The sequence below is a fragment of the Aythya ferina genome (assembly GCF_964211825.1).
Source record: "Aythya ferina genome assembly, chromosome: 8".
NCBI lineage: Eukaryota > Metazoa > Chordata > Aves > Anseriformes > Anatidae > Aythya > Aythya ferina.
Window position 1 is genome coordinate 14,466,073 of NC_140304.1, and position 24,330 is coordinate 14,490,402.

General features: G+C 40.8%; 2 long non-coding RNA genes across 2 annotated transcripts in view; one reads left to right on the plus strand and one right to left on the minus strand.

The window, feature by feature from the left end:
- Positions 1-23,284, plus strand: part of LOC311440611 — a 39,980-nt gene extending 16,696 nt beyond the window's left edge. The window contains exons 2-3 of the long non-coding RNA XR_014695485.1: positions 11,404-11,461; positions 23,028-23,284. This is a non-coding gene — a long non-coding RNA (uncharacterized lncRNA). The remainder of the gene's footprint in view (positions 1-11,403; positions 11,462-23,027) is intronic.
- On the minus strand, positions 10,129-13,259 carry LOC311440610. Its single transcript, XR_014695484.1, has 3 exons — positions 13,103-13,259; positions 11,175-11,285; positions 10,129-11,028 (listed from the first exon to the last, which is right to left on the minus strand). It is a non-coding gene; the product is annotated as an uncharacterized lncRNA (long non-coding RNA).
- Positions 23,285-24,330: the final 1,046 nt, after the last annotated feature.

The window sequence follows — 24,330 nt, forward strand, 5'->3', positions numbered from 1 at the left end:
GGGGGCTGCCCACAGGCTGCAGCATTTCAAGAACTGCTCCCACATGGCTCCGTACCACAGGGTCCATCTCCCAGGAACAAACTGCTCCAGCACAGGTCCCCCACAGGCAGCAGCTCCTCCCAGACTCCCAGCCCCCGTGTGGGCTCCTCTCCATGGGCTGCAGCTCTGGCCCAGAGTCTGTTTCTGGGGAGCCTCGTGATCCTTTGTCTATTGTAAACTCAAGCAATTGCTGCTAATGCTGACAGTACCTCTGCTGTGCTGCTATCACCTCTGGATTCTTCCTCTCTCCCCTGTTTCTGTACAGCCTCCCCACTTACCCTGCTCTGCTGGCTCTGATAAAGGAGGTCATCCTCCCTGTGACACATTGGGTGTTGTGGCGACAGCATTCAGGGTGCAGGTGCCTACCAGATGTACTGGTGTGGCAACAGCAAATGTTGCAGTTATGGGAGGACCCTGAAAAGTATTATAGATTATTAGATGCATCTGTATCTCAGCTTGTGTGCCTCTGCCTGGGTATTGCTTCAGGGATTCCCCACTTGTTGAGGTAATAAAAATAAATCTAGTCTTTGTTTTGTAGCTGTGGGTCTGTGTTTGCTCCTGGTGCCTGCCTGTGCTGTGTCACACACAAACAAAACCAAGCTAGACTTTCATCACATTCTTAAACTTATCTTTATCAGTAAATCTTGCCTAATAGAACTTTTTAAAAGATGCTTTAACTGAGGTGTCATAAAACTTCTAAAAAGATGAGCTTAAATACTGTGTGATACTTTCCAGCTGTGCTGGATCTGCAGTATTTTGTTTGCGAAGCCTTTGTGAACACTACCAATTTACTTTCTTTATCATCACAATCTGGTAGTTGCCAAACTTTGCATGAAATAGTACTAAGTACTAATACAAAATGCATCTTAAAGAGAACTCCCCTCTTTTGAGAGCAGATATTTATTGCATGTTTGGATTTCACTCAATCTAAAGTATTTGAATGGGCTATTTTTCTTTCATATGTGTAACTTCTTTTGAACAAGAATAGCCAAATCGCTGATGGCTTAGTAAGTCAGTTGTAAAACACTTAGCTTTATTGGGAGCAAGGGGTGGAGGAGTAAGAGAAGGAGCATATGCTAACTGGCTCTATAGCTACCCTGAAAGTAAACTACATGTAAGTTGGTTAATCAGTATAAATTCCCTAACTCCCTCATCGCCATTTGCTCCTTCTGGTGCTCTCTTTTGCCTACTAATTAGTAGAGGATGGACTGCATTAATCAGGAATCCTGACAGCGAATTTGTGCAATATAATCATGCAGAAATTTGGCTATACCTATTTCAGGTTCCTCAGAAGTCAATTCAATTTGGGTGGCCTTCAGTACCACTGAAGTCTATGTAATTGCTTTGGTTATCATCTAAATTGTATGCTATTAAAACCATATCAAATATCATCAATGTTTGCTTTTAACATGCTTTTAAACCATGTCTGGATTAAGACACATAAAATTGCAGACATTTCTATTCATGATTTCCTTTTTTTTTTTTTTTTTTTTTGATGAACTGTTAACTTTTTCATTACAAGCCTCAAAGAAAACCTATCAATTTTGGAAAAAATAACAGGAGCTTGTTCTTAGTGCAGTATGTGTTTGATCTTAGTGCAGTATGTGAACATGGAAAAACGGAAAAAAATCATGAAAGATTTATCTATTGAGAGTTACAAAAAACATAAAAATCTTCTGTTTTGCTATTTGCTGAATTTGAGAAAGTATCAGAGGAAATTATTATATCCTTCCTCTTGTTCTTATTTTTTTTCTACTCTTGAACATTGCACAAAATAGATTTTGGTCTAGTCTGCCTTCTTCTTTCTATTTGTCAAGTAGATTATTTCTTTCTGTCTACGTCTTCAAAAGAAGGATGTGAGTAAGCATATCTTCAGCCAGACACTCTCATGTGAAGACCAGAACCCAGGGGACAGAAAATTAAGACACAATATCATGAGATGTAATTTAAGTTCTGACAACTATAAACATATGCTTCAGTGAATACTTGTGACCTAATTATCGATTACTGAAGAGGATCTTTAAACAAATTAAAAATAGTCAGATACAGGAGAAAAAGTCCTCTAACCAGCCAAACAAGCAGAAAAAGAGAAAATGAACCAAAAAGTTTTAAAAACGAATGTTTGGGATGTTTGTGTTATTTTGTACTCAGCCTAGTTTCCTTCTAGTCTGAAGTAAAAAGACTGGTATAAGAAGGGATACTTTGTTCTGCAAATGCTGAAAGAATGCTAGCACAGAAGCAGGGTATGCTCATGGAAAGTAGTGTAGAAAGTAATGTGGTTATTATCAGCCATTGTGAGGTACTAAAATCAATCCACTTCTAAAAACTGATCTGATAGGGCAAATAAATGTATTTTAACTGGTTACTGAGATCTTTCAAGAAGAGAATACCAAACCAGTTCATTAACAACAGTATTCTATGTAAGATTATTTCTGGAATAATAAAATATTAAGCTTAGGAGCTAAAAGGTTGAAATATGTTTTCTCTGTTATATTGAATTGCAGCACCTTCAATAACAAGAAAAATAAACTTATAATACACAGGAGATGCTTAAATAGCAGAGGTAGAGTGGAAATAATTTCACAAACCCCTGTATGTGTTATATATGGTTGAGAGAAAGGAACAGAATAGAAGTAGAACACTGTCTTAAAAATAGCCAATCACACTGCTAAATTTCATTCTGCCCCACTAAGTTCATCAAGTTACCGCAATTCTTTCTCAACACAATACTTCTCCATGATGTATTTTTGGGTTGAATTGAAAGAAATCATCACATTGATTAGGGAAGGGAATGGAAAATGTGCGGGATATGGCACATGGTAGCAGATGATCTTTTCCAAGGAGAACAGGTTAATGCTGAGTAATATTTCTGAGGTCCCACGCAAGAAAAATTGGTCTGAGTTATTCTTCAATATAAATTGATTTCATTCTTCTCCTCTGGAGAATAATCATTAATAGGTATATACATATATATTTTCACTAAAAGAAAGAAATACAAAGTACCTTCACATTACAGGTTCTCTTTCAACATTTTTCTTTCAGAAAGTGCAGATATGGATTTAAAAATATTTAAAGCCATAGTTTCCATTAATCAGTCACATTTATGCAGGAGAATAATCATGTGCCCTTAGGTAATTGTATAAAGAAGCCAAAAGAGACACTATTCATTACCATTACAGGAAAGACTTGATGTAGATGTGGATGCCATACTGAACTTCCAGAGGGAAAGCCCAAGTGTAAAGAAATGAGATAATTACTTTGAATGACAAATGAAATGCCATTGTGAAGCTACAGGGGACAAAAAAAAAAAAGTCCAGTAGTTTCCTGAGTTTTGAATGTAAGATTCTCAGTTTAGGGGAAATAAAATACCCTGTGATTTAATTAATACACTCAGAAAAAGGAGTGTACTAACCACAAAAGTACAAGAAGATGGACCCATACCCAGACCTCAGTTGAACTTTAGCTGCAACAGAAATTAAAACCAAAGCCCACTGTAGTACAATAACCTTGAAAGTACCTACAAGGAAATTAATCCTTAATCAAATCAATAATCCAAAAACTGACAACAGAGTACTGAGCCAAGTAATTTTTCATTTGCACCACCTTTGCCCTCCTCAGTCTGCAGAGCACAGTTTAGTGAAGCTTCCAAGGCTCCATGTAAAGTCAGAATATGGCCTGTGCAGAATTGCAGAATATTTCAAGGGAAGGCAATTCTTAAATGCAGGTGATAAGTTAAGGTCCTAAAGCATGGGCTGAATATTATATACATATAATGTATTAACATACAAATTCTTTTCATATGAGGTTGGAGATCAAAAGATATCTTGCAGTCAGATACTTCACAAATCTTTTTTCTTTTTGAAAACTCTTCAGAAGTCCTGTATTCTTTGAAACTTGTAATTATTTTCCTTATTTGCTCTGAAAGAATATATATATTAAAAATGTAAGTCTTGGCAGAAGACATATATATTTTTTTCTTCCTGGGTTTCCATGCTTTCGATGCTACTTCATAGCAAAAACGCAATTAGTTGGATTCACCAACAGCAGAAGCTATTGTTCTCTATTCTCATGTGATAAAGCTGAACACAGTTTGGGTGACTCATTCTCTCAAAAAAAATATATATATAAAAAAAAAAATTAGAGATCATCATTCGATCTCTTAATACTTGCAATTAATGTGTGTACACGTAAAATCACTGGATTGTATATGAAGTTGAAAAGGTTTGAGAAAACAAAGAAGACCGAAAGGCCTGGCTTATCATTGCTGCACAACTTTTATGTTGGTTTAGCTGCACTGTTTTTTCCATGACCAATATAAAACTAGTATGAAACAACCACTAATTGAGTATTCCACAGAGCTTAATTTGAGTTGATGAGGTAGATCATTCTGTGATCACTGTCAACTCTTACAACATATTCTGAGGAGAAGGTACACAACAATCACTATTCAAGGTTTATCACAGCTTTATAATTTTTTTTTGCAGTTTTTATTATGGAGCAATTAACATGGCCTTTTGAAGCCAACATACTGGAAAAGTAATCACAGACTTTGTGATGTAAGAATAAAAACTGTTAAGTGAGCCCCAAAATCAGAGTTCTTTGATGAAAATTTTAATTCTTGGTGAGGAGCAAAAAGTTGCAAATGAGAAATTTTAGGGACATATCTAAAATACAGATAACATAATCTTCTAAAGTAGCAATATCAATTGTGATAATACAGTAGATTTGATAATCAGTCCTTTGATATAATGTCAAATACACCTGTCTGAATGTAGAAGGTGGATCATTTTTTCCAAACAATAAAAATGTTTACACTTTGATATAGAAAAGGTTTGCCAAATTAAGTTTACTACTATTTTAAAGTGCAAATGGTAACTGAAATTGAATCAGAAAAAAATATGGTTCTAAATTCTATGTCTAAAAGAATCTAAAATATTCTTTAATCTAAAAGAGAACATCAGTTTATGTTCTTAGCTGTTAAATTTTGCAAAGACTTGTTTCTTTTCCATCAGAGTAAAATAAAAGACCGACCTTTACATGCACTCTTCAGTGTATGGATTTGTCAAGTTTTTATTGTTCTCATCCATATACTTCTCCATTTTCTGTACAAATGAAGGGCTAAATAATTGTTCTATTCAACCTTTGCCTAAACAAAGTGACTGAGTGTAAAGGGGGAAAGAGGAGGAAGAAACTAATGAATTATACAGATTAGCATGAGAACAAGTAACAGAAGATAAGAAAGTGGGTGGCCATATTTCATCTCTCAATGAGTGTTACCTAGGAGACAAAGGACTGAATGATTTTGTAAATGACCCTATGCCTGTGGATTTAGATTGATGAAATTATATAGGACTGCAGTTTATGCAAAACAAGGAAGTAGATTGTCAGGGGCACTGTTTATTAAGTAAAATAGAAAAGCCTGAAGCCTATTTTCATTCTGATGAGTTTTTAAAGCACTTATTATCTAAGTCTTCTGTCCTTATTATCTAAGTTTCTGACCTAACAAAACTGTGGGATAAAAACTAACCAGCTATCCCTTCCACCTGATTAATCACCTTTTTTAAAGACTCCTGTAGAGGACACTAATCATTGACTGAACTTCAGCTCTCATCAGCAGGACTCAGACTGGTTCCCACAGACATACAGATGGTATTGTTAGGGCTGCATTTTGATGAGTAACAAGGAGTTAATTCTCTGTATCTGCTGGACTTCCAACAAAAGCAACCCAGTAGAATAAACCATAGCATCCTCTCAAATATGATGATGAAGAGATATCACTCATTAATTTTACAGTAGAGCAAGCCAGTAACACATAATCTGATATTGATACAGCAACCTTCATAGAAATTTGAAGTGGTCATCAAAACAATGATAGTGTTTGCTACCTCTTAACAAAATAAGCCTGAAAAACTCAGAAACACTTGCAAGAATTCAAAAGGCATGTTGCCTAGATACAGCAAAAATGTCTTTTTTAGATGTGTTCCTAATCCCCAGTTTTGATAAGCTTTAGGAGGCTTTGACTATTTCCAATGATTTAATAATTTTTTTTCTTTATTTAATTTTCTGTACAAGTAAAAACGTACGTATGCCTGAAATAAGGAGGAAATAAACAGATAATCAAGTATTTGAAAAGGCATAGGAAATAATATTTGTGGTGAAATTCAGAGTGGTCAAAATGAGTCATATTGAACAATCCCTCACATGTTGGCCAAAACATAATGTTTGGGAAAGAATATGAAAATGTAGCAGTTATATAGTAAATGGAATCTAGATCAAAATCTTTACTTGTATTTGCTTCATTTTTAAAAGTACCATAAATTGAGCAGCTGCAGTACTGAAATCAACAGCAGACTCATCTTGAGAAAGAGGTTTTAATAATATTTGGATTAACATATATATATATACATATATATTATTTTTTTTTTTTTCAGAGAAACACAAACTGGGCAAATACACTTCTGGTGTAAAAAGTTTCAGTAGACTGCTACTGAACCACCACAGTTTCAATATAATCTGTTCCCATGTGATACTTGGAAGAAATAGTATGTTGCCACCCTCATATAGAGATTTTTGTAGATCATATTTCGTTCTACCAGTCCTGGTCCCCAGTCCTGGTCCCCCCAAACAAGCTGCTCCAATACCTTTCCAGGGACAGAGGTGACACTGACTGGCCTGCAGTTTCCCAAATCCTCCTTCCTGCCCTTCTTGAAGATCGGAGTGACATTGGCTTTCCTCCAGTCTTCAGGCACTTCACCCATTCTCCAGGACCTTTCAAAGATGATAGAGCGGTTCAGCGATCCCTTAGCACATGCGGATGCATCCCATCGGGACCCATGGGTTTGTGTGCATTGAGCCCACTCAGACGCTCCTGAACCACTCCCATGTCCATGAGGGGGGAGCCCTCCATTTCCCAGTCCCTTTGTCCTATTGCCAGGGGTGAGGAGTCCTGGGGGAATGTCCTTGAAGCAAAGACCGAAGCAAAGAAAGCATTCAGCATCTCTGCCTTCTCAGCGTCTCCCATAACCAGGACACCCCTCTCATTTAGCAAGGGACCCACATTATCCCTAGTCTTCCTCTTGATGTTTACATACTTGAAAAAAACCTTCTTATTATCCTTTATCTCTTTTGCAAGCCTCATCTCTAGGTGGGTTTTAGCCTTCCTCGTCACGTCCCTGCAGGCCCTGACAACACATCTATACTCCTCCCAAGAGGACAGGCCCTTTTTCCACATTTCATAGACCTTCCTCTTCCTTTGGATCTTATTGATGAGCTCCTTGCTCATCCACGTGGGTTTCCTGCCCCACATCCCTGATTTCCTATTCTTCGGAATGCACCGATCATGAGCATGGAAGAAGCGCTGCTTAAATGTAGCCCAGCTCTTACAAGCACCCTTACTTCCTAGCAACCTATCCCGGAAGAGGTCAAAGTTGGCTCTTCAAAAGTCCAGGGTAGCAATCCTGCTTTTAGCCTTACTTCCTTTGCCTAGTTCCATCTGGAACTCCACCATCTCATGTTCGCTGCATCCCAAGCTGCCCCCAACCTTCACATCCCTAACAAGGCCATCCCTGTTGGTAAGAACGAGGTCCAGAAGGGGATGCCACAGTTCAGATGCAGTAGCAAAAATGACACCAAGTAAGAGAGGAAAGTCATTTTATTGCTGGTTAATTACTATTATTATTAATATTGCAATTTGTTGCCCAGTCTTGGGAAGAACCACTAATGAAGCATCTTAAATGCACTTAACACTTCACTCCTGTGCTTCTTCCTGGCAGACCAGAAGCCTTCTGGTTCTTCAGCGGAATGCTCGTCTCCATCACTGCTTTGATTGATCTGCTGCTGTTCCCTGTGCAACGCCATGGAGGGCACGACTTTGCCTTCAAGCCCTTGTTGGGCAACCTTCTCCTTCCCAGGAGACACCCAAGGCCCAGTGTGGCCCTCTGAGGGTGGCCTCCTGTTGTCCTGTGCAGTTGCCCAAAGGAAGCCAAGTCCAGACTTGCCTGCTACTTGGGACATTGTACAGGGAAGATGCCTCCTCTTCATGAGAGGTGGGGATGGGGAATAGGGGTTGGGAAAGGAAGTCATCCTACAGGCAAGCCCGTGAGATGCTAATGGATGGCCTCTCTTAATGAATTGTGGGGATGGAGGTTGTGCTGTGAACAAGGAGCTCTACGGGCGCTCCTGCGATAACGATGTTGTGGTCTCACAGATGGGAGCCCTGGCACGATGCCACATCAGCTGGGTTGGAGGTGGATCTACCCCCAATGGTTCTTCCTTCTCCTCCTGAGGTTGATCCACCTCCATAGGCTCCTCATCGTCTGCCATGGTGATAGGCATTGCTCCTCTTACAGTGGTACTCCTCTGTCCCCACTTCTCTGGTTCCAAGACCCAATTCTCTGCTGTCCTACAGAGCCCAGTGACAGGCACTGCTCCAGGACCTCTTCATTCCAACCATCGCTGGGTATCACGACCACAGGGGCCTGGAAGCTCAGTGAATGGTGGGCCAGACACAGAGGGTTTTATAGGGCCCTGAACAAAATTTGCTGCAGATGACACCGTGACATCAGGAAGCCTTTGTGATGGCCCCTGCCATGGCCATAGTCCAACACGGCCATGCTGGGAGTGGGCGTCTGTGGCCAGAAAGATGCCCTCATACAGAAGGAGGAGGAGTATCGGGGGCTGATGGCCCCTTTCCTGGGGATGGCTCTTCTGGGCCATTTTGCTTGCCAGAGAGACGGCTGCCCCTTGGGCACAGGGACTGCCCACCACCTCCACTCCTGTGCCTGGGCCTCCGGCCCACTCCTCATCCCCTGCCTGGGTCCCTGTGCCACAAGCAGACCGGCCAGACAAAAGTGAACGGAGGCCAGGGGATGGCGCTGCCTGGCGGCTGCCAGGAACCACTGCACAACACCAGGGTGAGGCAGGTAGACGGTAGCCAGGAGTGGGAAGCGTGGCGATGTCTGGGGATGGAGGCCACGTGAGGGATCAGGTGCCACGAAATGGTGGCGGTGCAAGGGAAGAGACGTCATGTAATGGTGGCCGCATGAAGGAGGAGGTGTCACGTGATGGTGGCTGCACAAGGGGGAAGGCATCGCATAATGGCTGCTGTGCCGTGCCATCTCCGTGCTGATGCGTGGCTCCCTCCTTTCCTGTTCCCTGCCCTCAGTTGTAGCAGCCTCCCTGCGCCCTTCTCTGCCACTTCCCTTCACTCCCTTCCCTGTGCTCCTAAAGCAGGCTGGGAGGCGGGACCTGTGCTGGAGGGCTGCTGTGAGGGCAAAGCCCTCATCCCCAAAGTTAGTTGGGTGACATAGGCAGTAGGGTGATGTTTGGACCAGTTGATCTTGAAAGTCTTTTCCAACCTAGACAATTCTGCGATTCTTTGATTCTTGCAATTATGTACATTCTTTCTGAAGTGGTATGGTGGATATCTGAATTAATTTCATTTGAGTTACAAATTACAAGAATTTATAAGGAAATTAAAATTTAATATGGGTTAAAAATGCTATGTATATGGACACTTACACCTGTCAATATAAATTCTTTCAAGCTGGAGATCATCTACCTCACTGAAGCATGTTAATCGCAGTTATAATTGTAGAATAATTTAGTTTGGAGGGGATTTCTGGAGATGTCTAATCCAATCCCCTGTTCAAAGCAGGGCCAACTTCTAAGAAAGCTCATATTTCTCAGGACCTTGTCCAGTCAAGGTTCAAAAATTTGTCAGGATGGATACTCTGTAACCTCTCCGGGCAATATTTCAGGTCTTTATTCCTCTTGTTGTGAACAGTTACTGTAAAAAAGCTGAATTTAAGATACATATATATATATATATACATTTTGAAAATGTATACTACTACTATAAACCTGACAGAAAGTTTAAAATTCTCTTTTGATTATTATTTTTCCTTAATCTATGCTACCAATCAACTATTTCAGTCATCTGTCCAGTTCAACAATCGAGGCATTTATTTGTTTATAACTGATATAAAAATTCTCTACTTTTTATTGCATGCCTTGCCTCCTTACTTGGAGCTGCTAGTCTTTATTACTATGGGATTTGCTGTAAAGACAACACAGGTAGAAGTGTTCATCTGGATTTCATCTTGTCAAAGTTTATGATTTCAAACTATGCTTTCAGTTTTTAAATTCACCATTTAATTCATATACATATATCTGTCTCCAAATTAAGCCTGAATTTACAGATTTAAAATCATTAGTAGGTGAACTTACGCCTAATCATATATCATGCAAGCAATTATGTATTAAACTGTTGGAAGTGTTGCTGTGGTTAAAACAGACACATTTTTCACATATATTTTCCATGATTTGTATTGTCTCTTAACATTGTTCTTTTGCAGATAAGTGGTTTATCAGCAGACAGTTGTCATTTTCCTTGATGGTGATGACAGTGTCTAGATCATCATTTTTTTGCTTGTTTGGGCCACCCTATGGAACTGGATCAGAATTCAAAGTTGCGTAGTAATTAGGCAGGTGTTTAACTGTAAAACTGAACAGCAAACAAGGTCTAGAGTTACTGGTTTGGAACAAAAAAAAACAACCAAACAAACAAAAAAGGTGACCTACAGCTTCCTATGAGTACTGCCTGAAAGAACAAGATAAAGTTTTTGGAAGAGACAAAATGTATGTATCCAAAAGTTGAGACCACCCCATTGGATCTGATCTGTTTCTCTATACCTCGCAGATCATTTTGCAAAGTGACAGAAGCACAATAAAATCTGTTTATATAATAGGATAGGAAGTATACTGGGGGTAGAAGAGGAAAGCTGGCTGGTGATATGATTTGGCATGATGGAAGAAACAGCAGAAGGAAGACTGCCAGTAAAGAGAGCTTGGAGTAGGCCTGTGAATAACATGCAAGCAGGCCTTTGTCCATGACTTTGCCAGCTTTCCTTGCACTATCAGCCTTGGCAGTTCCAGTTTGGTGGTCTTTGACTCTGCAAGCATTGCAGCTGGTCTTAATGACAGGCAAATCTGTTTGAAAAAAAAAAAAGACATATTTCACTTTGCCATTTTAAGAGATAAATATAAGCTGCTTGTAGAAAAATCTGAAAGCGCTCTCAAGAGTTAAGAACTGGCATAGACTAACAAAGAGAAAGTTTTTGCTTACAGTCACTCACCCATTTCTTCTAAGCTTCAGTTGAATGAAAGAAATAAAAGAGTTACACAAATTTGCTGTTGCTTTCTTTAACTTCAGCAAGACCTGCTTGAGTATGTCCATTTTGTCAAATCTGCAGAAGGCAAAAATGTACAGATTTTTGAAGACTTTACTTGCAAAAAGTGAAAATGAAAGATGATAGTGCTGTCAAAGCACGTACAGGCAAAATTGATGAACTCTTTTTCTTTCAGCATCTGACTGTACTGCAACCAGACAAATAGAAAATTTGATACTACTGTGACAAATCAGGTATGTCTACTTTAAGACGCAAAACTTATTTTTTTACTTGCCATCTAAATGCTTCCCTTTACATCTGATCTAGTGAGATTATTTCTTCCATGCACACCAGGTCTGTGCCACACCAGTTCTGCCCTTCTCAATGTATCACTATTAAGCAAGCACATGGTGAAACATGCTGTAAAAATAATGACAGCAGGATCCTGACCTATGCTCAAATTGTTCTTTCCTCATGTATTCAGTCAATGAACTGGAACAATCTGTAAAGTGGAAGTCTTGATTCTGCTGACAAGCTTTTCAAGCTTGATGTCTAAAAACCACAGTATTTTCCCTGTCTACCATGTTATGGATGACTGCTCTGCTGAATAACACCCCCCCCCCAAAAAAAAAAAAACAACAAAAAAACCACCTTTCAATTAAAAACACAAAACCATTTTTAAAAGCAGTATTACAATTTGTGCAAAAAAGACCAATAAGAAAAACAACCAAACATTAAATTGTGAACAGCCATCGTAGCCTGTGATCAGTCTAATGAAGAGCAAACCTATTCCATGATTAGATCATGCTTCTGTTAAAAATCAAGTAATCTCAAATTGCTTTTAGACTTAAATTAATGAAACTGATTTTTAACATGCAAGAATGCATCATTTCCTTCTCTTTATAATGCATTTTCAGGTCTTCCACAAGAGTTTTGCATGCAAAAATACTCAAGCAAATACCTAATGAATGACCTGGCAGATCACTCTCTGAATCATGCAGTGTTGACAAGTTCTTTTCTAAATGATTCCACTGCATAGTGGGAATTCTTGTGCCAGAGATTGTTGTATTTCATCAGAGGCATGGTCCAGTAAGCGTTATGGTGAACTGCATAGTGATCTACTATTTTCCTTTGACTATTCATTAAAACATCATTGTTATATTAAGTTCCAGAATGAATATATATATATATATTATATATATATACAGCATTAGAAGGCGCTTTACAGCTTTACAGCAATTTACCTCATTCAGGGGATGAAACTTAATTAAACAGAAGAGTTAATGCGAACCTGATCTCTTTTTCTGAGTCATCAGCAGATTATGAAACTGAGTCTTCAGCTTCAAAAGCAATTTTGACCTTTACCTCTGCATTTTTACCTCTTGCTAGAACATAACAAATTGCACTTATTTTAACTCACAGTCAATTGACTGTGAACTCAAAAAACTTCCAATTAACTGATCAGCTTTCCCTAAAAAAGACAAATATCCTTTAATATCCTTAAGATCTAAAGTAAATTCTAGCTGAAGCTTAACTTTAATTGACTTAAGCCCAAAATAACATCAGTGGGGTAATGCAATGTGGAAAATCCAGATTTTTACCAGATTCAGGACTACATTTATTAAGATGAATCGGGTAGATTATCCTTACATGTTGTAGAAAAACATTCTTTTTGAACAGTAAATGGCAAGCAGGCTAATACCAAGATTTTGCCTAAAACAAGTTATTTCAAGCTGAGTGAATTCTTCTGTATTTGTTCCTTTTACTGGAAAGACACATTTAAATTGTTCCTCTTAAAGGAAACTTCTAAAGGCAAAATTGTCAGCTAGGCACTAACTGCCAAACGTGGCCAACATTTTCTGACTGAAAGGCATAGGAAATCCACAAAACGCTACCTATATTTTTGAGGTTCTGATCATCTCTACCATGTTGGTTCCTGGGCAGTCACGTTCTGCAGCTGGGATCATGGCAGGCAGGTGCTTTTCTGCTTCCAGGCCACTCGAGGCAACCGAGGGAGCCAATAGGCCCCACCAGACCCCAGCAGGGAACAGGGCAGGCGATCAGGGCATGGCATGTCAGTAAGACAGTGGCACAGCAGTTTGTGCTTGCAGGGCTAGCAAGGAGGGCAGAGGATCCCCCCCTACTCAGGAGACCAGCTCACTTACCAGCTGCCTCACAGACACCAAACCCAGCCATGGTCACTGCCAGGTGGCAAGTGCTCCCCAAAGAGCTTGCAAAAAAGAGTGTGGCAACCCAGACCAAGTGCCTGCCCAAAGATGTGGCTGTTAGGTCTCTGGCTGCAGGGAGTGCCTGAGCCCGTTGCTGCCAATGAAGGGTGGCAGAGATACTGCCTGCATGCACTGCAAGCAGGTGGAGGATCTGATCAGCCTCATGGCAGAGCTAAAGGAGGAGGTGGAGTCCCACACCTTGACCTCAATTTGGTCCCATATTTCAGGATCATAAACTGTCTGATTGTTAAGAAGGAGAATAAGCTGTAAGGTTACCAGGACAGTCTTTGTTCCTAAGGACGTATGATTCCCCATAATGCGCAACTGCTTACCAGCGAGGGGCAGTTGTGTGCGCGGGTCTGCTTCTCTCAGCTTGAGCTTCTCTCCAGCTCTGGTGCGTCTATTTCCAGCAACTTTCAGTACGAGCTTCTCTGAGCGGTTTGCTGAGTTTGGTCGAAACCATCTTCATGAAGCAATCAGTGTGCCTGTTCCTGTCCTTTTCTCCGTTCTGCTAGCCTGTTCCTTTTCATTCCTTCTTTCTGCTTCTTTATTGATGACGTAACTTCATCACATTGCATTGCCTTTTTTTTTTTTTTTTTTTTTTTCCTTGAGGGCAGGCTCCCCTCTTATACCCTTGTCTCCACAGCAGATCTTTGCAAAACAACTTCTAATTGGTCAAACAACTTTGAATATAACAACCACAGCAAACACCCAGAAACTTCTATGCCTTAACGGCTGGAGAGCAAGCAACCAGAGACTTCATGGAGTCTCCTGAATCACCCTTCTTTGTTCCCTCTAAACTCTTTTATATTCCTGATGGCCTCATCGTTAAGAGTCTGATGTTATCATCAACCACGGGGCTTTCCAACCCCCATGGCCACACTCCTAAATCTCTCCTTTATTAGTATCAACCATTTTCTCTACACGAATTACCACTCCATATATAATATTACCTTTTCTGATTGTACATATGTACAGGCATACTCGAGTTTAGTAAGTCATGGAACTTAAAGGATTGTTTGTTACCTTTTCTGATTGTATAGGCATACTCGGGATTAGTATGTAAAAGCAATGTTCTGTATATTTAGAATGTTTGATGTTTGTGTGTGCGTGTTGGTGGAGCGTAGACCCCCTGCACACCCAGCGCTGTTTACTTGCCTTCTATACCTTTTATAAATATTCATTTTATAAATATTACTAAATTCAGATTGAGTTGAGACTTCATTTATAACAGCGCTTAGGGACATGGTTTAGTGAGTGACATTGGTAATAGGGGGATGGTTGGACCAGATGATCTTGAAGGTCTTTTCCAACCTTAATGATTCTATTATTTTGGGATTACTTAGTGTTTTGTCATCCTGTGAATAAACCTAGAAATTATAATCTAGGCTGGTATGCTTTAATAGTGCCTTAAATTGATTTTTTTTTTGTGAATGGCAGGGGAGTCATGGAATTCTAGGGACAGAATTAATTTCCTACTGCTGGGCTAATAAATCAAAAACAACTGAATTTTAGACTAATCAAATCATGTACTTAGACCTTTTCCTTAGGCAATTAACAGTGTTTTCAGAGGGGCTAATTCAAATTAGTATAGATTGATACATTTGGTGGGAAATTTGTCTTTGAACTGCTCCCCAGGTTTCATGATTGTAATACACAATAAATGTTTGTTCATTGTCTTTTGTATTATAAAACAAGGAGTTCCGTTTGAGGAGCAGGAGTTGCAAAAGCTCCCTGCTGAAGTAAGATGTATAATACTTGGCTAGACACTATGAAAATTCTTTTGCTTAATGTAACAAAAAAGAGAACCCCCTCCCCTTCTCTCCTTCTGCATCTCAGTTGCCTCTTTTGTTCAAAGACACTGCTGCAAAGTTCATGTAACCATCTCCTGATAAGTTGCTAAACTAGTGTATCAACATCCTGCATTCCTGTCTCACGCTGGGCCAACATGACCAAATAAAAAAAAAGAAGTTGAACCACAACGCGGAGGAAGACTACGGCCTTCATCTTCACGACCACCAGAGGGACAGAGACGACCCCCTAGCAACAGTGCGCGCAGTCGCAGAATATACCAGGATGTGCTGCGTAATCCCAGAATTACCAAGATATAAAAAGGGACCCTGGCGGGGGTGAGGTGCGCGCCGTTGGTGGAGCCGAGACTCCCCGGCCGCCCAGCGCTGTTTTGCTTGCTGTTGCTTACTCAATAAATTCCTTTCTATTATTAATGCAATGCTCTCTGAAAATTAATTAAGGGGGCAACTTATAACAAATTTGGTGCCGTGACTCGGATGAAGGCAATCTGATTGAAAGACCTTCGGAGGGGGCGCCCCGCTGATTTCAGCGGCCTTCGCTAGGACTGCTTTCATTCAAATCCTTCACCGACGAACCCTAAATTCGGCAGCAAGCAAATAAAGCCGGCAACCCCTAGTAATCTTTGTGCACGAAGACCGAACGAAGACTCAGGAGTGAGTAAGTATAGGCCGGTGATCCGTTCGGTTGGGGTTGGGTATCCTGGAGCGTGTCGCTGTGAGACGTCCAATTGCGGACGAAGCGAGTGTGGACCCCTCGGTAGTGCGGTTCCCACATCCCGCGAGGGACTGGGCCACGAAAAGGGGGAAGCGATTTGTGTGTGTGTGTGAAGGCGCTCCAGAAGATGGGACAGAAGAAGAGTAAGCCTTCTGGTCCCATGGGCGGGGTAACGTCTGATGTTAGGTTACCCCGGGATTAATGATTAAAAATTGGGAGGATTCCCCTTTTAGGCAGGGAAGGAATAAAGTAAAAATGATACATTATTGTGTTGAAGTTTGGGGTGGTAAACAGATTTGAGGAGACCACCTTTACTGGCCTGTATTTGGGTCCTTTGAAGATTGGGTTTGCCAGGCCCTAAATATTTATGTAAACTCAAAAGAACCTTTTAGTTTGGAAGAAAGTGAATATGCACATTTGTGGATCAGCTCGGAAACTCGAGCCAATTTATATCCTCTAAAAGAAAAAGGAGGGGATGGGAGGCACAAGATAAACCGAGAATTAGAGATTCCAGCCCCACTGCCTCCCTATATTCCACCATCCCCACCTGCAGCCCCTCCAACTCCCAGGCTTCCTAATCTGCAACCCCGGGGAGACTCTGATAGCAACTCTGATTCTAGCACTCAGGGACCAGTGACTAGGAATATGTGGCAGTCCCCATTAACTCCGGGGACGTCTGAGATTTTAAGAAAGAGACAGGAGGAGGGTAAGTGATCTTTAATGGCAACTGGCATAATGTTTGCAGCTGCTGAGGAATAATTCTAACTGGAATAATAACTGTACATTGTATATTGTATATATAAAAGCCCGGGCATTTTTGTTAAAGTGTTCTTTTATACATATGTTAATATGTTAATATGTAAATATAAGAACTGCCATTGAGGTGTATGTCTAAGGGAACAAAATTTGCCCAGGCATATTATCGGCTCATCAGGTTTAAATGTCCCCAGTATAATTGTCTACAGGCAGTTAATTTACAGTGGTCTGTTTTTACTTGTGTATCTGTATATTGTGGATTTTGGAGGGATTGGGATTGACTAGTAAAGAGCTTCTAGGAAAACGGTGGAATATTAACCACTGTAGATTACAATAGGAAAAGTTCAAAGCAAAGAAATCCCAAGGAAAAGCCTCCTAGGATGTATACTAACGCATTGGAGGGATATAGTGGGGTGAGAGGGTACAGAAAGTAAAAGAACTCTTATCAAATATTGTAATCAGTGGTGGCCACTTTATAAACTAGAGGATGGAGCGGAGTGGCCCCTAAATGGAACTACTAATTATAACACCATATTACAGTCAATGTTGTTTTTGTGGAAAGAAGGAAAACAGGATGAAATGTTGTATATTGATGTTGTTTCAGCATCTTGGAGGGAAAAGGTACGGAATTAAGTTGGCCCCTGACTGAGCCTTTGATGTCGGCATTAGAAAAGTAAAGGCTAGAGAAAGATAAAGGAAGTGTTAAAAGGTTTGTGGAAAGTGTTAAAGGTATTCGAAGTTGAATGAGCAGGGAAAGGTGATGTAGGTATTATCTAAGTAACAGTCTAGAAGTTATGGTATATTTGCATATTTGCTGTGGTGTTTGTTCAGTTTCCCAAGCATCAGGGAGGGGGGAACAGCCTGCTCCACCAGGGGCCTCTCCAGCCGTCGCAGGGGGGCTTCGGCTCCAGCGCCTGGAGCGCCTCCTCCCCCTCCTTCTGCACTGACTTTGGTGTCTTCGGGGGGGTTTCTCGCTCTCCCAGCTGCTGTTGAGCAGCAGGTTTTTGTTTGTTTGTTTGTCTGTTTGTTTGTTTTCGTGGATGTGCTCTCACAGAGGCACGGACTATGTTGCTATGGCTTGGCTCTGGGCAGCAGTGGGCCCCTTTAGGGCCAGATGAAATTGTCCCTTATCTACCACGGGGAGGTTTCTGTTTTTGTTTTGTTTTGTTTTTCACGGGGGCTGCCACTGCAGTTTCCCACCCCCACACCCCTCACACACCCTCAAACCTTGCCATCAAACCCAATACACTGGAGCAGCTAAGTCATTACTGACTTGTAAAGTATCAGGGATTAAATTAACTAATGAAACCCTAAATGTGATGGGGGTAGAAGGGACTGGGATAACAGTGCCACTTTTGGGGGATACCAAGCTGAGACCAGGGGATAAAATGATCACTGGGCAATTATTGTATGTATCCAAGGCGGAAACTAACTTGTTGGGAAGGGATTTGATGATTAAATTGGGCATTCAACTAGTAAATTGTTAGACTGGAATAACAGTGTTATTAATGGAGTGCTCTCAGGCCCTGAGAGCAAACGTATATTCACCTCTGACTGGAAAGACCCTGAAATGGGGGCGGAAGCAACAATATAGGTGGACAATTTTACTTTAGGGGTTTACAGGGACACCTATCTATTTGGATAAATTCTAAAAAAGATTTTGGAGCAATTACAACCTCCCAAGGAGGTATTAATGTTATAAATATGTGGATCATTTTAAGGAAAATCGATACTCCCTGATGGGAGAGAAATGCTGAATAAAGTGATAATGAGGCAAATAACTGTTTTACATCAGAAGAATCATTGGGAGGTGCAAGCAATGTGTGATGTTGTTCTAAGAAAGCATGTCTGTGTAGGAATATATACTTTAGGGAAGCACACATGCAGAGGATGTACTATATGTCAAAGGGTAAATAAAAAGGTCTTCTGTAACCTATCTAGAGGGGGACGGGAGCCAGGGCTTTGACCTTTCCAAAGTATACAGGTAGATTTTACTGAGTTACTTGTTTGTCCTAATCGACCACGTGACTGAATGGGTGTAAAGCTTTACTGCAAGGATTAAAGCAGGCCTTAGAGATTGAGTGGGATTTTCACAGCCCCTGGCACCCCTCCTCTTCTGGAAAGGTAGAGCAAATGAATGGTGAAATTAAGAAACAACTAACAAAACTTGTGCTGGAAACTAAGGCTTCTTGGGTAAAATGCTTACCTCTTGCACTGTTAAACATATGGACACAACCCAGAACTGGTATAGGAATTTCTCCTTTTGAAATGCTATATGGTATGCCCTATGACTCGGAATTGCCACTTGATCACCCTCAATTCTAATTAAGACTTGGAAAGAGACTTCTTTAACACCACGATGGGGAAGGCCCCTATGTTGTTTTGCTTACCACAGAAACGGCTATTCGAACTGCGGAGAAAGGATGGACGCATGCCGGCCGAGTGAAAGGACCAATCCGGGAACGTAAATGGGAGGCAGCTCCAGGCCCTGACGACTTGAAGCTGACGCTAAGACGGACTCGATAAGTATTGTGTATTATCTGTGTATCGTGGGAAGGGGAGGAGGCCCTGTTTCGAAGGCTCCCTAGTAGGTTCCCCTGAAGAACACTGCTGCTGCCAAGAAGAACCGATCACAGAATCACAGAATCACAGAATCACAGAATCACAGAATCACAGAATCACAGAATTTTTCTAGGTTGGAAGAGACCTCAAGGTCATCGAGTCCAACCTCCAACCTAACGCTAACAGCCCTCCACTAAACCATATCCCTAAGCTCTACATCTAAGCGTCTTTTGAAGACTTCCAGGGATGGTGACTCCACCACTTCCCTGGGCAGCCTGTTCCAATGCCTCACAACCAAATACCGATACCAACCGATACCTTGTAGTTCGCTACAACCGAACTGACAAGCGAGGCAGAGAAGTGAAAACGGTGGGGGACTGAGGGGCCGACAATTTAGATGGGCTCCGACCACCTCCTACGATACATGGGAGTCAGTATCATCGTTTTGGTCAGCTATGGGTCTGCGCATCCCCACCAGCCTTTTAAATGGAGCTTAATCAGATGGGAGGATCAATTCATCATCCAGCAAACAACGACAGCGGGTGCTCCCAGTTTCCGCATCACATTATGTGACCTGGTGTCAGTGCAGCCATGCTTTAACCTATCAGGATTTTATTTCTGCCCAAGTTCTAACCCAGGAAAGGGGTACTGTAATTATCCAAACGCATATTATTGTGCATACTGGGGGTGTGAAACCATTGCTACGGACTGGACACTCGAGGCTGGTCGGAATAAATTCTTACAAGTGGGATATGGGCCGCAAGGTTGTAACTGACAAGTGGATCCCCGTTACAGGTGGCAAGGGCATGGTATAGGGTATACAGGAACCTTCCACGGAAATAAAGAAATTTGCAAGGTTCTATATATAAATATAACAAACTTGGACGATACTAGCTGGGTACTAGGAAAATGTCAGATTTTACGAACACAGAACAGATAGGGGAGGACTCATACTAATAAAAAGGAGGATGCTGATAGGCCCCAGGCAGTAGGAACAAATGAGGTATTGTCAGAAAATGTCCAGGGAATCCAGCCTGTGGAAAATACTACAGTGCCAACCCTCGGCAGCCCTACAAGCTCAGGTAAAGCTGAGAATGATAACATAGTTGAGAATAACATATGGGGGGGGGTCATGAATGCCAGCTACCAATTATTAAACAAAACAAGCCCAAATGTAACAAAACACTGTTGATTATGCTTTAGTATAAGGCCTTCATATTATGATGCTATTGGGGATCCTGGGGAGCCCACCCGCACAAACAAGAACAGCCCTCTACATTGCAGTTGGGGAAAAGACATAAGGGTAACACTAACACAAGTCACTGGAGGTGGTAGGTGTGTGGGCACGGTTCCTAGTGGGAAGTGTCATCTATGTAATACCATGGAGAATGGAAAACAATCAACCGAGTGGCTAATCCCAGCCAACAACGCTAGGTGGGTTTGTTCATGAGTGGGCGTAACTCTTTGTCTATCACTAAAACTCTTTAATGCATCTCGTGATTTTTGTATACAGGTGATAATTATACCAAGGATTCTATACCACCCTGAGGATTGTATGTATACCCAGCACACAGTGGCAAGTTATCATCTGGAAAGACGGGAACCATTCACGGCTCTGACTTTGGCCACCCTAATAATCCTGGGAGGAGCTAGAGTGGGGACTAGGGTAGCCTCATTGGTTAAACAAAATCAAGAATTTACTTCCTTACGCGTTGCTGTGGACGAGGACCTGACCCAAACTGAACAATCCATCTCGGCCCTGGAAAATCTATCAGGTCACTTCAGAGGTAGTGTTACAAAATCGTAGGGGATTAGATTTGGTATTTTTCAACAGGATGGGCTGTTTGCAGCCCTGAAAGAGGAATGCTGTGTATGCTGATCACACTGGAGTGGTAAGAGATACAATGGCAAGACCCAGGGAAGGGTTGGAAAAAAGGAAACAGGAGAATGAAGCCCAACAGAGCTGGTACGAATCTTGGTTTAATTATTCACCTTGGCTTACTACTTTATTATCAACAATAGCAGGACCTTTGTTGTTATTAATAATAGCACTAACTTTTGGACCATGTATTTTTAATAAATTGATTGCGATTGTAAAGGGATGTTTAGAAGCGGCACATCTAATGCTCATACATGCCAAATACGAGCCAATAAGTACCAACGAAGGAATCGAGGAAACATTAGTTCTTAATAGCCAGGCATTGCAGAGCTTCAATGAACAAAATGAGTAACTAAAAGAAAAAGGAGGGATTGTAATACACAATAAATGTTTGTTCATTGTCTTTTGTATTATAAAACAAGGAGTTCCGTTTGAGGAGCAGGAGTTGCAAAAGCTCCCTGCTGAAGTAAGATGTATAATACTTGGCTAGACACTATGAAAATTCTTTTGCTTAATGTAACAAAAAAGAGAACCCCCTCCCCTTCTCTCCTTCTGCATCTCAGTTGCCTCTTTTGTTCAAAGACACTGCTGCAAAGTTCATGTAACCATCTCCTGATAAGTTGCTAAACTAGTGTATCAACATCCTGCATTCCTGTCTCACGCTGGGCCAACATGACCAAATAAAAAAAAAGAAGTTGAACCACAACGCGGAGGAAGACTACGGCCTTCATCTTCACGACCACCAGAGGGACAGAGACGACCCCCTAGCAACAGTGCGCGCAGTCGCAGAATATACCAGGATGTGCTGCGTAATCCCAGAATTACCAAGATATAAAAAGGGACCCTGGCGGGGGTGAGGTGCGCGCCGTTGGTGGAGCCGAGACTCCCCGGCCGCCCAGCGCTGTTTTGCTTGCTGTTGCTTACTCAATAAATTCCTTTCTATTATTAATGCAATGCTCTCTGAAAATTAATTAAGGGGGCAACTTATAACAATGATGAATAAATTCTGTACAACTTCCAAAATAATTTTGATTTTTGAAGAATAAATCTAGGTGGCAAACCTCAGCAAAATACAAAAATGTGTCTACTACGGCATTCACAAACATCCATCTGTGAACTTGATTCGTTCTGCTTTTAATTAGTAAGGGAAAGAAAAAAAAAAAGAGTTATTTTAACTATACCATGATTAAATATTTAGAATTTGTGGATTGTGTACTTTTAAATCAGAGGTTCTCAGTACTGTAGAACTTACATTGTGTCAGTGGTTATATAAGCCTTGATGTACTCACATTCAAATGCAATATAGAACCAATCATAAACTTCCATGTACCTAGTCACCTAGTCACCTAAGGAAGCACATTGTATTACATCAACACTGGGCAGTATTTCAGAAGCACCCCTAACATTTCAGTAGTACTTCAAGAGAGAGACTTTTTATAGTAGTATGCTATTGAATATTATGTGTGGCATTCTTGTGGTATATATATTCTGGTAAAAAACAGTTTCATTTTTACTGAGAATGAGTACTTTGGAGCTCTACATGCTGAGTTCAATCACATATATTTCAAGTGCTTGCACCCTTACCCTATACTTAGCAGGCAACAGGGGTCATGCATTCCAGTGCAGAGCAAAAGAAAAAATGTGCTCAGACACAAACATGTTTTTCATTTTTTAAGATCTAACATGCATTCCTTGCAGAAGGATAATGTTGAAGTTCATCTCACAAGGCTTTAATCCTTCTAAAGTAAAAAATGTAATTTATTGCCTTGAAGAGAAGACACCAAAAAAAAAAAAAAAAAAAAAAAAAAGAACAAATAGAATAGAAAAACTTTAAATTCCTTAATGTGATTTTTCTGCATATTCTGCTAGGCACTTAGAGACAGAGAAGAATCTCCACACCAGATCACCTGCTCCTGTGTGGGCTCTTCTCCACAGGCTGCAGTTCCGGAGAAGAGTCTGTTCCTGAAGGGACTCTCCACATTCAGACCATTCAGCTTCCTTCAGACCATATCCCCCTGCTGTGGTGTGGGCTCTGCCATGGGTTGCAGTGTGGAGATCTGCACCAATGTGGTATACCATGGTCTTCAGGGGGACAATTTGTTTTATCATGACCCTCTGTATGAGCTGCAGGGGATCTTCTGCTTGTAGCACCTCCTCCTGCTTTTTTTTTTTTTTTTTTTTTTTTTTTTTTTTTTTGCGGAACTTGATTTCTGTTGGGTTGTTTCTCTCACACTTTCTCGCTTCTCTCTCCCAGCTGCTGCTGTGCAATGTTTTTCAGCCTGACTGGTTCAGCTTTGGCCAGCAGACAGTCCCTTTTTGAACTTGCTGGAACTGACATGGATCTGACATGGAGAAGCTCCTGGTCTTTTCTCATAGAGGCCATCCCTGCAGCCCCCAAGATACTAAAACCTTGCCACATAAACCCAGTACACTGTTGTAGACAGTGGTCTTTTTTTTTCACTTTGCAAAGTCAGATTAAAAAAATTGTTTATGAAGTTTTGTAAATATTAGGAGGCCATGTTTGAACTTTAGCAAAATTCTCTTTTTGGAAATCTAACATCAAGCTTTTGCATTATATTAAAGTTCTATCTTAAGCCAAGCTGTAATGGAATATGGTTTCATAAACAGTAGCCCAAGTCATGTTGAAACATTATGCACGATTGTTCTGCTTGAAACATCTACTATTTTTCTCTGAGACCTCTTTGTGTACTTTACAAGAAACAAAATGTGAATCTATTTGAACTTTCCTGTGATGAAGTTTTTACACATTGAATATAAGCAGTCCCATTAACAATATCAAGATTTCTGAAAAAAGAAGACAAGATTCACCTCAAAAGCTGATCCTTCTGAACAACAACAAAAGGTAAATGTTGGTTGATACTAGATTAAAGTTGCTGTAATTTGTATTTCAATTGGACTTTTCCCTCTACATCAATGTTTATGAGGTTTCAGTGTTTTTTAAAGGGTGAAGACCGTATTCAGTAGCTGTGTATCTGAACTGAATGCAACAGGTTATCTTTTTACTGTTGGTTAGTCCATGTTTCTCCTACCAGATTAGGGATTGACTATGAATTATGCTAAACCATATTCATCCTCTGGTGTGGAGTAAAACTCTGGGATGAATTTTGCCTCACTCATTTAACTTACTCCTTCTACAACTCCTTCAATCTTT